Source organism: Dasypus novemcinctus, chromosome 4 (assembly GCF_030445035.2).
Source record: "Dasypus novemcinctus isolate mDasNov1 chromosome 4, mDasNov1.1.hap2, whole genome shotgun sequence".
Lineage (NCBI taxonomy): Eukaryota > Metazoa > Chordata > Mammalia > Cingulata > Dasypodidae > Dasypus > Dasypus novemcinctus.
In genome coordinates this window covers 29988029-30006626 of record NC_080676.1, presented here as the reverse complement: position 1 = coordinate 30006626, position 18598 = coordinate 29988029, and the positions used below count along the sequence as shown (strand labels likewise).

At 42.0% G+C, this 18598-nt stretch overlaps 1 protein-coding gene across 4 annotated transcripts in view; it reads right to left on the bottom strand.

Moving 5' to 3' along the window:
• Window positions 1-18598, bottom strand: part of SCHIP1 (schwannomin interacting protein 1) — an 840777-nt gene that overhangs the window by 175630 nt on the left and 646549 nt on the right. The window lies entirely within an intron of this gene.

Here is an 18598-nt window from a genome sequence, read left to right as displayed (position 1 = left end):
AGCTTCTTTGGGGGCTGGTTCTTCATTGTTCTGACAGGAAGTTTCAGAGGTCCAGCTTCAACACACTGTAAGTGTCTACCTATTCCCTGTAACGACACCCTTTGCCCTTTATTCTTAAAAGAGCTAAACTGGTTTCTGTTTTCTGTAACTGAACCCTGAGGGATAAATAAGAAAAAAGGAGATGTGGCAACATCTGGCCCACATTTCTATATATCTATGTAAATTGTCCCTTCATTAAGCATGTCTCAATGTAATAGGTTGGTAATGAACAATAGGCACTGGGTGGCAGAAATCCCTGCCAGACCTTATAGTACCCCCCAAATGGAAGCCCTGTGTCAAATGCCATTTTTCTTTCTTTTCAAACAGACATCCCACTTTTCTTATTTATTTTACCTTCCTGGCTCCTGTAGGGATTTGAATTTGCCATCTCACTAATACTTAGCTAACCTTGGTTGAAAAAAATTTTTGTTTATTTCTTAGAAGATGCAATTCTGTTGTTTCGAACATACCCCAGAAGTTCCAAAATCAAAGCCAGAAACATGTACATCTAAACTGCATTATTTAGGTCCTTGATAGCAATGCTTTTACCAAACTCTTCTTTGGCATGTTACAAATACATACGATAAGAAACAGCCCTGCGAAACTTGGTTTATTAACCCTAACGATGTTGTTGAGGAAAATGTAATGGGGACACAGTAAAAAGGTTTCTTCCAGGTCACATTTTATCTTATGATCATGTAACAGATCACACTTTGCTTTCTGCGTTGGTTCTTAGAAGGCAGTGCCTAAGGCTGTTTGAGTGGTTGGCTCTTCATATTGTTACCCACTACATGCACATGTGTTGTGGACTAAACCCACTCGACATCTCCTTGTTGCTACCCTGGTTTTTTCTTTACGCAGAGTTCTTCACTTACTTTTGAGAACCCCTATTGTGCTATGTTTGAAAAAAATGCATTTTAAATCCTTTTTGTTACAAAATGGACTAGAAATAAATATTCAAATAAACTACCTTTACTTCCATTGCTCTGTTTCTTTTACATGTCTAGCAGAAACCTGTACTTCAGTGCTCTCTCCCTCCCTGTGCTCAGGCAGGCATTTTTACCAATGTCTTCCCTGACAAAGGCTCCTCATGGGTGTGCTCAGGATTTTGCTCTCTAACAAATATTCTAAAGATGTGTGTCAAGTTGAAGAGTCGAGAACTTTTAGCAAAAAGCATGGTAGTCAGTGATGATTACTAAGTCAGGATCCCAGGAACTAGAGATTTCTGAATATTGTGTAAATCAGATGGAAGATTCAGTCTTTTTTGAAAAATATATAATCACATCTCTTTTCATGGCATAAGATTAGGAAATATCCAGCACGTGATCTTAGGATAATCTCTTCTCTTAAGAAAATTAATTTTATTTGAAGATAATTATAATTGACATAGAGGTGTAAGAAATCCCAAATTTCCTTTACCCAGTTTCTCCCAGTGGTAATATTTTGCACAACTATAGTACGGTATCACAGTCAGGATACTGACACCAACACAGTCAAAATATAGAACATTTCCAACACCACGAGAATTCCTCTTTTTGCTTTTTTATAGTCACACACACTTTCCTCCTAATGCCACCCCCTCCTTAACCTCTGGTAACCCCTAATCTGTTTTTCACTTCTACAGTTTTGTCATTTCAAGGATGCACTAACCTTTTTAGATAGCACACATGTTCATCACAGGTGACTGCCCTGCATTTGCCACTTCTTCCCATTCCGATCCATTATCGGCCCTTCTCTAACCTGCTCTGTGTCTGGGAAGGCTCACCTCTGAGGACTACATCACCCACGCTCCCTTGTTCTCTGGCTCCAATGCGTTCCGCCATTGGAGACACTGGGAGAAGATGACGGAGTGAAAGAAGAGAGAGGTGAGGATATTTTCCCCTTCCTCCCCTTCCATTACCTCTTTGTGTCATTAAGGTCCTGGTTGAGGTAGCTTTGTGAAAAGTTTACAGCTCCAGTTAGGTGGTTCCACTTCAATGGCTCTGGCAGTGAGGTTCATTCCCCTTCAGGTCTAAGGATGATAACAGTTCCCCACTCTTTTTTCTTTTTTTTTGCCTATGGAAGATTTTTAAATTTTTAAATTTATTTTTTAATTATCTTTTTTTACAGTCAATATTGCATAAGACATTACATTAAAAAATGTAAGAGGGCAGAGGACATGGCTCAACTGGTAGAGTGTTCGCCTACCATATGGAGGGTCCAGGGTTTGATCCCCAGGGCTTCCTGAACTGTGTGGTAAGCTGGCCCATGCGCAGTGCTGCTGCTTGCAAGGAGTGCTGTGCCATGCAGGGGTGTCCCCCTCATAGGTGCAGGTGTCACCCCTGCAAGGAGAGCTGCCCCCGTGAAAAAAGGGCAGGCTGCCAGGAGTGGTGCCGCACACATGGAGAGCTGATGCAGCAAGATGACACAACAAAGAGAGGCAGTCTCCCAGTGCCGCGGGATAATGCAAGCGGACACAGAAGAACACACAGTGAATGGACACAGAGAGCAGGCAATGGGGGGGGGGGGGGGAAGGGGAGAGAAGTAATTAAAATAAATCTTTAAAAACAAAACAAACAAACAAAAAAACAAGAGGTTGCCATATACCCCACTCCCCAACCCCCCACCTTCATCATTTTTTTAAATTGTATTTTTTTTAAGATACATAGATCACAAAAAACATGTTACATTAAAAAAAGTAAGAGGGTCCCATATATCCCACACCCCCCACACCCCACTCCTCCCACACAACAACCTCTTTCATCATTGTGGCACATTCATTGCATTTGGTGAATACATTTTGGAGCACTGTTGCGCCACATAGATAATAGTTTACACCGTAGTCTACAGTCTCCTCCAGTACATTCAGTGGGTTATGGTGGGATATATAATGTCCAGCATCTGTCCCTGCAATATCATTTAGGGCAACTCCAGGTCCACAAAATGCCCCCACATCACATCTCTTCTTCCCTCTCCCTGCCCTTAACAACTACTGTAGTCACTTTCTCCACATCAAAGCTACAATTTCTTCCATTACTTGTCACAATAGTTCTATAGTAGAATATCAGTAAGTCCACTCTAATCCATATTTTATTCCTCTATTCTGTGGACACTGGGATGGTGATGTCCACTCCACCTCTAAATTGAGAGGGGGCTTAGATCCCACATGGATGATGGATGCAATTATGTTTGCTGTTGTAGGCACTCTTGGTTCCTTGGCGTGGTGGTTGACCAACTTCACCTCCCTGTTAGCTGACCTGGGTAAGTCCAATGAACCGGAGAGTAGGAGTTGCAACTCTGCTGAGGCTCAGGGCCCAGCTGGCACAATCCAGAGATTCAAGTCTCCTGAATATACACCAACCCTAGTGCCAACCACAAGTTCAGTAAATGTGACAGAAGAGGCATGTGTAGAGAGGTCACATCTGAGTCCAGCTCCATCATACTCAGGAACACAAATTCCAAAGTAGGGCCCAATGACATGGCACTGAACTCCAGAGCCATCTGCCATGACCATAGAACCTGTGGGTCTCCATAGCCCTCAGGAGAATCAGTACCTTGGGTTGTATCTACTTTGGCTGTCTCTAGGGTCCTGCTGAGGCATGTGTAAGTGCAACCCCTCTGATGACCTCCCGACTCTTTTTTGAAGACTCTTAGCCATATAAACTCATTTGTCTTTGACATTTCCCCCTTTTATTCAAAGTTAAAAAGCAGTTTTTAACACCCAATCCTACACATAGGCTGAGATATTCTGCTGGTTGGAGATGACCCTTTTATTCAAACTCTCTTTCTAGTTGCATCACCAGTTAGTGGTTGGTAGTAATCCCTCGGTGCCAGGGAGACTCATCCCTAGGAGTCATGTCCCATGCTGGGGGGAAGGTAATGCAGTCACATGCTGAGTTTGGCTTAGAGAGTGGCCACATTTGAGCAACATGGAGGCTCTCATGAGGTAACTCTTAGGCACCCTGGTGCTCTAGGTCTAGTTCGTATTTCAGGCACACAGGTTCATAAGCATAGTCATCAGTATCAAGGACTCCTCATTGGACCATTCTTTTTTGTTGGTCTTTGCCATTGCATGTGGGGTATTGTTGCTGTTTCATTGGGGAATGTGACAGAACTCCCCTGGGTAGGAACTCAGCACTTCCTCAGTTGTCATTTGTAACTGTAACTACTATGAAAATACCCAACATATATGTGAACATTTTTATGTACCCTGTATACGTTCCCTGGAGAACTCCTTCCCAACCATGAGTCCCTCCATTAGTAACACCCCATACCTGTGTTCCTCCCCTGCCATAGTTGAACCTCTCTGTGGTCTAAAACTTCTTCAAAAATGAAAACTAATATATTGCCAAATTCAATTAATAGGAAAATGAAATATAGTGATGGGTTGAAAGATTAGAAATAGAGTACATACTAATTTAGAAAACCTAAATTAAAGTAAAAACAAATTGGGGTGAGCACTTGACCATTCCATGTTAGTTTCCTTATCTATGTAAATTGTCCCTTCATTAAGCATTCCTCAATGAAACTCTTTGAGTGGACTATCTTTTCCTGCCAAGATCTCATTGATGGAGTGATTCTAAGAACTGATCGAGAATGGTGTATCTCTGCTCTGGTTTAAATCTTTTAAGAACTAGAATCTTTCATTAATGCATGCTTGCATCCATCCATTCAATCTTTCATTCGTATTCATTCTCTGTCTTTACCTCTGTCCATTTCTCTTCATCTTTTTACCACAACGACCCCTAGCCATCAACTGCAATTGCTACATCTAGGCAATTTTGGGCTCACTCATGGGGGACTTCTAACTTAGCCCTTTATCAGGCTGCTTTCCTTCCTTGGCTCTGGAGGAAAGCTCAAACAAGTTACTTCTGGGGACTCAGTCTGAATGTAGGACCTTTTGTTTCTCCACAAATACCTACATTTGGAACGAGCATATGGCAGATTACTTGTTGAGCTGTTGTATTGTGTTTTGTTCTCTGTGTTGTTCCCATTCCCCTTTCCCATAAAGAAGAGTGTGGTGATTTGGAGCTGTGTATATATCCCAGAAAAATATGTTCTTAAACTTAATCCATTCCTGCATTTGTGAACCCATTGTAAGTAGGTCCTTTTGATGAGCTTGCTTCAGTTAAGGTGTGGCCCACCTCGATCAGGGTGGTTCTTAATCCTATTACTGGAGTCCTTTATAAGAGAATGAAATTCAGACAGAGAGAGGAAAAGCCACAGGAAGTAAGAAGCTGAAATTCAGTGTAACTAAGAAGATAACCAAGAGGCCAGAAGAGGCTGTCAGGCACACTGCCATGTGACAGATGAGCCAAGGGCCAAGGATCACTGGCAGCCTGCCCCACAATGCCTGTCTTTAAGAAGAAAGGATTGCTTTGATGATACCTTGATGACACCTTGCTAACGCCTTGATGATGGCTTGACTTGGACTTTCTCTTAGCCTCAACACTGGAGCTGATAAATTCCGATTGTTTAATTCAATCCATTGCATGTTATTTGCTTGATCATCCAAGGAAACTAAAACAGAATTTGGTACCAGGAGAGTAGAGTGCTGCTATTGCAAATACCAAGCAATATGGAAATGGCATTGGAATTGGGTAATGGGTAAAGGCAAGAAGAATTGTGAGGTGCTTGATAGAAAAAGCCTAGAGTGCTTTGAAGAGACTGTTGGTAGAAAATAGATACTAAAAGTATTTCCAATGAGGCCTAAAAGTACATGATGAATGCGTTATTGAAAACTGGAGGAGAGGCAATCCTTGTTTTAAAGTGGCAGAGGACTTGGCAAAGTTGAGTTCCAGTGTCGAGTGGAAGGCAGAACTTGAAAGAGAGGAATCTGGATATTTAGCTGAGATTTCTAAATTTAGTGTGGAAGGAGTAGCCTGGTTTTTCCTTGCTGCTTATAGTGAAATGTGAAAGGAAGGGATAAACTGAGAAATGAACTCTTAAGGACAAAGAAACTAGGAATTGATTATTTGGAGACTTTGGAATCAATCCAAATAGTGTGGTCTGACAGTAGGACCAGAAGTAGTTCTATCAGGGACCTCCCTGAACTTCTAGAAAGCAGAGAAGAGTGCTCCATGTAAGGGTTTAACTGAACATGGAACCAATTAGCTATTTCAGTGGAAGTTAGGACTGGAAATGCAATATGCAGGAAAGATCTGTGGAAATTGCTATTGTCTGATGATTTGGACCCATGAGAACTCCATGCAAAGCTGACAAGGTGTTAGTGAACTTTGTATGAGAGAAACCACTGCCAGCCTGGACTGAAAGGAGCACAGAAGGGGCAAACTGAAGGAAGAATGACTTCAAGGGCAGAACCACAGAAGCCAAAGTCCAGACTGAAGAGATATCTTCGGGCCAAGAGACCAGGCTCACCCATGTATTTGCCCTTGGACTTGGAGGAGATAGATCACCTGCCCCTGTACTTGGAAGGGGCAGGCCTTCCATCCTGTTGTTCAAGGAGAGTGCTGCCATCCCAATGCTCAGAGATGGTGGAGCCAATGTCCCAGGGTTTGTGGAGAGACTGGCCACTGTCCAGAAGCTTGAAGAGATTGGGGCCTTCACCCCAGTGTTCTGGAAGAGCATGGCTGCTGCACAAGCACCCGGAAGGGGTGAGGCTGCCAAAATACCATTTCATAGATGACTCTCAGATTTTGAAATTGAATGGAGCTTGCCTGCTGGTTTTCAGAATTGTTTGGGACTCATGACTCCTGTTCTCCTTCCAATTTTTTTTTTTTCAAATCATATGACTATCTTTGTTCAATATGGTTTTTTTTTTAATTAAAAATTTTTAAAAAATTTATTTCTCTTCCTTTCCCTTCCCCCCTTGCCCCCAGTTGTCTGCTTTCTGTGTCCATTCATTGTGTGATCTTCTGTGTCTGCTTGTATCCTTGTCAGTGGCACCTGGAATCTATGTCTCTTTTTGTTGCATCATCTTGCTGTGTCAGCTCTCCATGTGTGTGGTGCCATACCTGGACAGGATGCACTTTTTTCGTGCTGGGTGGCTCTCCTTATAGGGTGCACTCCTTGCATGTGGGGCTCCCCTACGTGGGGGACACCCCTGTGTAGCATGGCACTCCTTGCATGCATCAGCATTGCGCATGGGCCAGCTCATCACACAGGTCAGGAGGCCCTGGCTTTGAACCTTGGACCTCCCATGTGGTAGGCGGACGCTTTATCCATTGGGCCAAATCTGCTTCCCCTCCTTCCAATTTCTCCCTTCTAGAATGGGAAGGTTAATTCCATGCCAGCCTGTCATTGTATATTGGAAATAGATAACTTGTTCCCTAGGTTTCACAGGTCCACAAACAGAGAGGAATTCTGCCCTAGGTTAGGCCATACCCTTAAACTATTGTGATGAGACTGTGTACTTAGCATTGTTACTGAAATGATTTAAGTCTTTTAGGATGTTGGGATGGAATGAACGTATTTTGCATGTAGAAAGAATATGTCTTTTTGGGGTCTAGAAGGTGGAGTGTGGTGGTTTGGAACTGTATGTAACCCAGAAGAATATGTTTTTAAACTTAATCTATTCCTGTGAGTATGAACCCATTGTAAATGGTTTTTTTGATGAGGTTATTTCAGTTAAGGTGTGACCCACCTCAAAATTAATCCTATTGATGGAGTCCTTTATAAGCAGAATAAAAGTCAGATAGAGAAAAGCCATGGGAAGTAAGAGGCTGAAATTTAGCAGAAATTGGAAGAGAACAGAGGGGGCAGGAGAGGCTGCCATGTGACAGAGGAACTAAGAACCAAGGATCACAAACAGCCAGCCCCAGAATACCAGTCTTTGGGAAGAAAGCATTGCTTTGATGATGCCTTGATTTAGACTTTCTCTTAGCCTCAAAACCATGAGCTAATAAATTTTCATTGTTTTTGCTTACCCATTGTATGGCACTTCTTGAGCAGCCAAGAAAACTAAAACAGGGAGTTCTCTGCCTTTTGCATTCTTTGCCTCAGTGGTTTTGGTAGGGCTCAGACCCACTTTGTGCCAGGCATTATGCTACACTTAATCTGTTAAGGACCTCAACTATGTGCTCTGGAGGAGGAGAAGAGAGAGGGTAAAAAGAGTAAGGGAGATGGTGGCGGACTTGGATCAGTGGTTAGGGTGTCCGTCTACCACACAGGAGGTCTGCGGTTCAAACCCCGGGCCTCCTTGACCCATGTGCAGCTGCCCATGCACAGTGCTGATGCACACAGGGGGTGCCCTGCCACACTGGGGTGCCCCCGTGTAGGGGAGCCCCACGCGCAAGGAGTGCATCCCGTAAGGAGAGCCGCCCAGTGTGAAAGAAAGTGCAGCCTGCCAAGGAATGGTGCCGCACACATGGAGAACTGATACAAGATGGCACAACAAAAAGAAACACAGATTCCCATGCTGCTGACAATAACAGACATGGACAAAGAAGATGCAGCAAATAGACACAGAGAACAGACAACTGAGGTGGGGGAGAGAAGGGGAGAGAAATAAATAAACCTTAAAAAAAAAAAAGAGTAAGGGAGAATGAGACGGGAGAGTGCCCCAGAGGAGGAAGGAAATAGAGACCTTGGCGTTGAGATGCCTGCCTTTGAGGGGTGAATCTGTCTTGGATAATGCCTCTCTCAGTAATGATCATGATGGACTGAAAATTAGGAGCTCTTTTCCCATTCCCAAAGCACATGATTCTTGTGTCATGCAGGGAAGGAGACGTAATTCAATAATAATTGAGATTGAATTCCTTGGTCCAGCACAATTAGATTTTTTAAAAATCTAAAGGAACATGAGATTTCTTTCTTAACCAGTTTGTGGACCACAGTTCATACCCCTATCATTAATGGTTTAGTGCTCCTAGCCTTAATGTTGGATACTCAGTGTCCCAGAATCTACAACTTTGCAGTTTGAAAAGGTTGTGTTCTGCCTTCAGTGAATAAATTGTCATTGTCATATTATTTCTACTTATGGATTAGAGCCAGTGTTTAATAACCAGTATGTATTAGCATTGGGCTAAGCATTTGCATGCATTATTTCATTTCAACAACTTGTGAGATAGATATTATTTTCCTAGTTTTACAGAAAACAGTTTCAGAGAGCTTAAATAACTTTCTCTAGGGCACACAACTTATCAATGGAAGGCATAGAGCTTCTATACATCCTTCAGATCTCTGCTCAAGAGTCATATCCTCAACATATGAAGGAGATTTACCTTCTTGTTGGGGTATATACCAAGGCATTGTAGATATCTTCTCTGCCATTATGGTTGAAATTTTATATATTTTTATGATTATTTGATTTGTCCGTCTTCTCTAGACTGTAAACTGAGAGAGTAGCTATGTCTGATTTTGTTCTTTTGTATTGCCAGCACTTACCACAGTGCCTGACACATAGTGAGTTCTCAATAAATGTTTGCTGATTGAATACATCCTTTAATTTTTATTTTATAAATTATAGACTCTCATAGTCAGAAGACGCTTTGGCTGCTAACCCCCCATTCATTCATCAGATGCCTGAATTCTCATGGCATCTTTTTTTTTTAAGATTTATTTATTTCTCCCCCCTCCCTCCATTGTCTGCTCTCTGTGTCCAATCACTGCGTGTTCTTCTGTGTTTGCTTGTATTCTCTTTGGTGGCTCCAGGAACTGATCCTAGGACTTTATGGAGTGGGAAAGAGGTGATCATTCTCTTGCGCCACCTCAGCTCCCTGATCTGCTGCATATCTTATTATCTCTCCTCTGTGTTTCTTTTTGTTGGTTATCTTGCTGTGCCAGCTCTCCATGTGGGCCAGCATTCCTGCTCAGAGCACCATTCCTGTGTGGGGCAGCATTCCTGTGCAGGGCAGTCCTCTGCATGGGCCAGCTCGCCACACAGGTCATCTTGCCTTCACCAAGAGACCCTGGGTATCGAACCCTGGACCTCCTATAATGGTAGACAGGAACCCAATTGCTTGAGCCACATCTGCTTCCCAACACAGCATCATTTTAACTAACTTGTTTGTGTTTGAAAACTCTGGCTTTGAACCACTGACTGCTGGTACCAGCCATGTTCAGGAGAGCATACTACTCAGCTCCAGCATATCCCCTGGCCCTGCCAAAAGCCTTCACCTGTGTTTTCTCTTCTTCTGCAATCACCTGGCCACAGGCTTCTGAATGTGTGATCCTCAAGTTTGGTTCCCAGGATAAAGATCTGGACTTTAGATGTGATCTGATTGGTTTTATTAGATATTGAACTGAAATTATGCTAACTTAATCTAACTGCTGACTCATATAGAGTTTGTCAACAAACCTGATCTTCATTTAAAATATGTGTAATGGGTTAATTTGATCACTATCCAGTGTTTCCCAACTACCTATGCCAGGCCTCTTTCTCCCACTCCATTCCCCTTCCCTCACTGGGTGTCAAGGATCATCATTCCCACTATTTAAATGACTTGTAGGAGACATAAGAACTGAAAAATGGAAGTTTTTCACATGGGGCAGTAAAGATGGAGCACAGAAAAGTAGGGATACAAGTGAATGTCCTTTACCTGGAAACATTACAGGTGGCACGAGGATCCCCATTGATGGAAGGAATAGCAAAGTAGCTTTTCCACCCATACAGCATGCAGCTTTCTCTCTCTCTCTCTTTTTTTTCTTTAAGGAGGCACTGGGAAATGAACCCAGGACCTCATACTTGGGAGCAGGTTCTCAACCACTAAGCTACATCTGCTCCCCTGCAGCACTCTTTTGAGTAGGGATTAATGATCTCAGCTTCTCCTGAGTGGTCTTCCAAAGTTGATACCCCCAAGCCTCGCCAAGCCTTTTCTTTGTTGTGTTAGTCAGCCAAAGGGGTGCTGATGCAAAATACCAGAACGTGGTTGGTTTATATAAAGAGTATTTATTTCGGGTAGGAGCTTACAGATACCAGGCCATAAAGCATAAGTTACTTCCCTCACCAAAGTCTATTTGGAGGAAGATGCTGCCGATGTCTGCTAGGGTTCAGGCTTCCTGGGTTTCTACGTTCCTGGGGCTTGCTTTCTCTGGGATCAAGGTTCCTTCCTTCCTAGTGCTGGCTTCTCTTTCCTCTGGGTGCTGACTTCCTGGGTCTTCAGCATCAAACTCTATCATCAGAAATCTTTGCATCAAAAGCTCCAACTCTGTCCCTTGCCATGCTTCTTATCTGTGAGTCCCCACCCCTCAGGGATCCAATGCCCTAATCATAACTCAATCATGCCTAGATACAGATCAGATTCCAAGCATAATCCAATATTTCTTTTTGGAATTCATCAATTATATCAAACTGCTACACCTGTGGTACCTCAGGACAGTCTTCTCCATCCCATGACCCCATGCCCTGGTCCAACTCTACATCTGATCTTTCACTGAACCTCTTTCTACTTCTACGACTTGATCTCTGGCCTTTCCTGAGATATCCTGCTGATTCTCAAAAGACTGCTTTTGTGTTGAACTGTTTTTAGCCAGAAGTCATTCTACTTGGCCTGAACCCATGTTCTTTTTTTCTCAAAAGTTATAAAGCTGAACATGTACTATTTCTTCTCATTTCATTTTCAATCTAACATCTTACTCTCCTCAAAACAATGTAGCCACATAAAAGAGAGTTGGGGAAAGAAAAGCACAAAATTAATTTTTAATGATGTTTTCCTGTTACAATTGTATTGCTGCTAAGTCCCGTCTGTACTTGCATCATTGATTCTTTTGATGTAAGAACAGGATAGAGATACTTTTGAATAGTTATCTTTTTAGGACTAAAGAAAGAGATTATTTTCTATAAAGGAAATTCCCATTTTCACTTCTAATAAAATTTTTTTTTTTAAAAGATTTATTTATTTATTTAATTTCCCCCCCTCCCCTGGTTGTCTGTTCTTGGTGTCTATTTGCTGCGTCTTGTTTCTTTGTCCGCTTCTGTTGTCGTCAGCAGCACGGGAAGTGTGGGCGGCGCCATTCCTGGGCAGGCTGCACTTTCTTTTCACGCTGGGCGGCTTTCCTCACAGAGGCACTCCTTGCGCGTGGGGCTCCCCCACGCGGGGGACACCCTTGCGTGGCACTGCACTCCTTGCGTGCATCAGCACTGCGCACGGCCAGCTCCACACGGGTCAAGGAGGCCCGGGGTTTGAACCGCGGACCTCCCATATGGTAGACGGACGCCCTAACCACTGGGCCAAAGTCCGTTTCCCTCTAATAAAATTGACTAATAAAAAAAATAGACTTTTCTTTAAAAGATGTCCATTCATTCACCAAATATTTACTGAGTGACTGCTAGGTGACAGGATGTTTGCTTTCCATTTCCTTTATTTAAAGAGGAGGTTCCTGAGAATCATACAGATCAATATATTGGTTTGGTAATGAACAAGGCAAAGACCCTGTGCTAATGAACTAACATTCTAGTGGGATTTTAATATGGATATATTCATTCAATCAGTCCGTCATTCAATATATTTTCTGAGACTCAGAAGACCTTTTGGCACTAAATGTAGGAAAGACATAGCACCTCCACTCACTATGTGGTGGAAAGAAAGGCAAATAAAATAATACTTACTTTAAGGTATATTTGATACTATTTGATGCAGACAAAGAAGACCTTGGGAAAGGATATCAGGGAGGCCTTCACAGAGGAGCTGAGATTTGCATTTTACTTGCGCGGATGAGTGGGAGTCTACCAAGGGCGGAAAGGTAGGGTGAATCCTCTGGAATATTCAAAACAGACAGGCAAGAGAAAGGAGAGAGTGATTGGAGAATGACATGTTGTGTGAGTTCTTGCCAAGTAGAATGGCTTTTGGCTAAAAGAGTTCAACAGATAAGAAAGGACCCAGGTTCTCTGAATGCCTTTGTTCCTTCTTGCTCAACTAGAGTCAAGGCTCCACAGTGTAGGTGGAAGCCTTCCAAACGCTAGCTGGTATGGATGAATTGTTTTATGCTGAAAGACACCAGTGCCTCAGAAATGTTTCAGGGCACTAGAAAGCACAGAAGTGTCAGGAGTTGACTCCAGTAGCAAGACTGCTTGGGGATTCAATTTTTCTAAAAGATTATGGTATGTCCTGCTGTGGGACCTCTAGTTCAGTTCTGCAGTTTCTTTGTGACATAATTTATTCTTATCTCTTGTCAGCTACTAATCTTGGGCAAAATCTCTCCCAGGCTATTGCTAAATATCACTTACTGTCAAGCTTTAACTCAACTTTTCCTCTATTGTTTGTACCTAGGGTAAAAAGAAGGAAATGATTTTGGAGAGTAACATTTATGGAAGATAATTTGAAAAACAATTTATTTCGATGGAAAAGATTGACAGATAAAGTTTTCTTCATGCAATTTATAAGTACCCTGGAACTCAAGTTGATATTACAGTTCAAGTTCTTGAATCATTTGATTCTTTATGGTTGACCCCTTCCTGCCCACCTCCCCCTGCCTCCCAAACTCCAGACCAAGTAGAAAGGTACCACATTGGATTCTAATCTCTTGGTTGAATTTAGATCAGAGCTAAATTGTAGAAAGATTAGCTCAAAGTCCCAAACAATAGCCTGCTCCTTTACACCTCAGTGCTCAGAGGATGGAAAACCAATAAAGAATAAATGTATATACTCTTATCAATTATACTGACAATTGTTTAAGAAGAATTGCCTTTTCTGTAAATGGAAATGCAAATAAAAGGATATCATTGATTGCTTTTTACTAATAAGACTACTTGCTTCAAAAGGTCATCATAAATTTTTGCTATCCCTTGGTTTTGAAAATAACCCTTTCATTGAATTGGAAAATGTAAAAGTTTTGAAATGTATAAACTGTGCATGACGAAGTTTTTTGTAGTTGAACCTTGGAAAATTAAGTGCATGGATGCAATTGCACATTCACTTTCAAATCCTTAACTCATTTTCTGAACATTTCAATCAGAAACTTAACATCCGGTTTTGAATTCACCTGCTAAAAGGATTCTGTGCGCATTATTTTCAAGAGTGTATTTTTCTCTCCCGAACACAGTTTAGCTTCTTGTTCTTGGTAGCTGATGTCTTCAGATACAGAGAGCTCTATTTCACACATTTGAAATTAGAATATAACTATATGGGCAACTCCTTTAAAGTTGTTTTCAGGTTAACAGAAAATATATTTTTCTCTACCCATATACCACAGTTATAACTTATTTGCTGAAAGGATCTCAAAAACATTATAAACATGTAGGATTGCCAACATGAACAAATGTCACTTCAGAAACTGTTCTTCAAAAGAGTAATCTGGTCCAGCTCACTGTTGAAAGATTCATGTACTTAGCACATATTCTCACCAAGGAAACCTCAAGGCCTTTCTCTTGCAGCCTTATTAACGATGCCGCAAGGGTTTTCATATCTGTTAAAATCACTTTCTTTCTAATCTTGTCTTTAAATACAGGGAAGTATCACGACACAGCCTGTTAGTGCTCTGACAGGAAGCATCTGATATTCAGAAAACCATCTTGTTTATGGTTGGTTGGCACAGGACAGGGTTCACAGCCTTCCAAGCCTGCAAGCAGCAGGCAGAGAACAAGGGCGTGAGGCAGGCTCGGCGCAGACTGTGGCCGGGAGGAGCGCGTGTGCATTCTGAAGCGGGTGCATTCAGGGCTACCTGCCTGGAGGTGACTGCAGCCTGCGGGAAGGTGGGTCTAGGAGGCTGCCCTTGTTGTACCTGCGGCTTCCCCCAGACAACCCACAAACTTGTATTTTTATGTGAAATATCTGAATTTTTAAAAAAGCCATGGAGGCCGAATGCCTGCAGGTCATTTGTTTTCAACCTCGAGGATAAACTTATTTTAATTTATTGCTTCACTTGCTTGTTGGACGAGGCTTCCCTTCCCCATGGGCCATGTCTTACCGATTTTGCTGTCCTCAGTTCCTGGAAGAGAGACTAGCACATAGTAGATGTGCAAATAATTTTGATTAAACTGAACTGAGCTCTAGATAAATGAGGCTGAGAGAAGAATGTTTTTGGAACTGGGCAAAGTTATTACATCTTATGGACACTCTGGGAAAGTTAAACATTCACAACTATTGTACACTGTGCCCATTTCAGGCAGGGTATTCCTTTTAGCCGTCCGTCTGCAGATTTTGAAGCTCAATTCTGTGGATGTGTTTGGTCAGAAGATTAGGTTTGGCTTTATGTACCGTTACAGAAAAAGAGAGGGAGAGGAGGTTTTAAATAATTTATATAAGAAAATGAAGGAAAAATATATTAAATGAAATCCAATTTTATTTTGACAGTTTCTTGGGATATTATTTCTCCCTTATCCCCAGTTACCCTAGTGTCTCTGAAAACTGGAGGGATGAACTAGTGATTCAGGAATGCTGACCATTCATTCATGCTGCAATGACTTCCCAGAGGGTTCAGTTTAGCTAGGAAGGTAATTTTTTTATTATTCCCTTTTCATTGTTACAAGTAAGTAAATTCTCTCAAGCCCATGTATTATTCAAAGTCCACTTTGATCTATTTCCCAAATTTGGAATTTTCAGGACACTGTCAGGATTCAGCAATGCTCTGACCTGTACCCTAAGACTCCTCAAGATGTACATATGGGTTGGGGTGGATACAATTATTTTCATCCCCATTTTACAGATGAATAAATTGAGACTTAGCGGCCATAGCTTTGGAGCCTGGCTTTCAGGCTGGCTCAGTCTTAATCTAAAACTCATGCTAGTAATCACCATTCTAACTCTCACATTGCTCCAAGGCTTCTCAATCTCTCCTCTGACTCTTTCCCCTGTCTTACCTTACATAAATCATTTACATACGCAAACAGAATATAAGGCAAAAAGATCAACGAACACTTGGAGAGACTCCTGCTAAAGATTATCCTGGCCACCATTGTCACTGTTCATGTCTTCTTGTCCATCCTTGCCTTCCCCTTGGAAATGATACATCATGCAGTCTTACAACCACAATCTGGGTGGCACAATTTTGGTTCTCTGTTCCTTGCTCCTCTCTCTAGTCTGTGTTTTGTACAAAGACATCCCTGGTGGTTCCATTCAACTCTCTTCCTCTGGTGCTACCTGCTCTTACCTCATTCCATCCCTGAGTGGGACCCAGCCAGGAATCCAGAGGCAACCGAGTGTAGCGCGTGGACTCTGGAGGCAAACTGACCTGGGGTTGAAATCCAGCTCCCTCCCTCCCTCCCCCGCTTCCTTCTTTTCTTTCTCTCTTTCTCCTTCCCTCACTCCCTTTCTTTTTATCATGATTAAATAAGTTTTAACATTTAACTGCTTTGTCAGAAATACATTGTAGGGAAGCAGATGTGGCTCAAGCGATTGGGCTCCCATCTACCTTATGGGAGGTTCAGGGTTCAATTCCTGAGGTCTCCTGGAAGAGGCAAGCTGGCCCACGTGGTGAGCTAGCCCGCATGGAGTGCTGGCTCATGCAGGAGTGCTGACCCAAGTGGAGAGCTGGTGCGCAAGATGACACAACAAAAAGAGACACAGAGGAGAGACATTAAGAGACACACAGACCAGGGAGCTGAGGTGGTGCAAGAGATTGAATGCCTCTCTCCCACTCCAGAAGGTTCCAGGATTGGTTCCCAGTGCCACCTAAGGAGAAGACAAGCAGACACAGAAGAGTGCATGGCAGATGGACACAGAAAGTAGACAATGGGAGGATGGGGTGGGGGAAGAAATAAATAAATAAATCTTAAAAATAAAAAGAAATACATTATTGCTTTTGGTTTGGCAGAAAAATTTTAAAAAATTCTCATTAATGTAAAAATCTGAATGGAAAAGATAACAATGGCAATTTTTAGGAAAAGTTAAATTCACACTGGTGTGGCAGCACTATGTACCTGGTAAAAACTAAAGCACATTTGCAGACAAAGTGGTCTGCAACATTTCAGATCAAATGGCAGTGGAATAAGGCCAACAAATACAGGAAATTAGTTAAAATATTGAGTGGATATCTAAAGAATGGCAGTTTGAGCATTTCATTTTTCAGTCAACATTATATTGTCTAATTTAGTATAGGAACTGGAGTTCAGTGAGTAAAATTCTCTCCCATAAAATAAAACTACATTTTTGGAACTCAGATTTTAAGCTTCTAATGAATTTCTCATTCTTACAGGTTTTGACTAGTCTAAGGAGAGGCGGTTATTTGCCAAAGAATTAACTTCATAGGCTGACCCCATCATAAATGGTGGGTCTTGCCATTTCCTAGCACGAACATCTTTAGATTGCCATGGTTTCACACATTCTGGGCAAAACTAGAAAACAAGCAATAATTAAATAAAAATACAAGTATACCCTAACAGTGTCTCTATACCTTCCACAATTATCCCCCAAATGGCAACTTTTAAAATAAGTATTGTTATTTAGATTTAAAACAAATCTTTATTCACCAAGTGTGACACTTTGAAGTACTTTTATGAATCCCAATAAGGGAAGGATTATGTTTTTGAACTAACCCATTGCTGTGGGTGTGGGATCTTTTGATTAAACTATGTCAGGGAGACGTGAGTCAGCTTGAGTCTCTGCCCTCTTGATGGGTTTGATACAAACAGAGACACAGAGAAAGAGAAACAGACACATAGAGCAAGAAAAAAGGAAGCTGTCTTTTTTGACTGTGCCATGCGAGAGAGGATTCAAAGAACCCTGGTAGCCAAAGCTTAAGCATGAAGCCCCCAAGAGGCTGAGCCCATGGAGCAGCCCAAGGCAGAAGAGCCGAGCCTTATGCCTGACAGCCCACAGCTGAAGAGCAGAGCAGCTAAGACTGAGAGAGGAGGCTCAGGAAGAGACGAACCCTGGGTCTAGTTGCCCACAGCTGAGCGCTGGGAGTGGCAGGTTCTGGAGGGGAAGGCAGGAACCTCAGCAGAGATCGGCAGCCATCTCTGCCACATGGTTGGACCAGAATCACCAGGGGGTGACTTTGGTCAAAGCCTCTGAACCATATACCTTTACCCCTAATACACTTCCCATTATAAAATCCAACCTAGTTCTGGTACTCTGTATCAGCAGTCTATGGCAAACCAAGACACCAAGATTCCCAAACAATTTTACTAAATGTCTTTCCTCCACAAATAAAACTAATACTGAGACTTGTCAGAAGATCTAAATGCATTGTATCTTATGCATCAACTCAGCTAAATCCACAGTCTAGAATCTGTTCATCATAAACTCAGATCTGGTAACTCACAACTCTTTCCTGTTACTCACTGCTGCATGTCCTTCATTTTAGACTTCAGAACAGAGACCATAAATGTGGTAGTGCAACATAGTAGTCTCTGTAATCCACCAAAATAAAAATACTTCATTTTTGATATATTTATTTGGATAATTACCTACTAGTAATTAGTATTTCTACATTTTTAAAAAAGACAACAATTTTAAGTGACAATATGTATCAGGCTAGTAGAAAAAGAGTTGACCCGAAACCTCTCTTTCAATCTCACAAAATCATGTAGAAAAGAGAAGGTATATTCAATTGGTTCCAATCATGTTTCTTGGGAGTATCGAAAGTTCTTTTCTGGCAAAGATTAGTTTGGCTCATCATAGAAAGAAGGTCTTTGAAGGCTGCTGCTAATCTTGCTTCCTTTAGGAAACGTAAATTTCAAGACATGAGAGTGCAAGAGGTAAATTTTTGATTTGTAAAACATTTGTGGACTATGCTTAGTCTC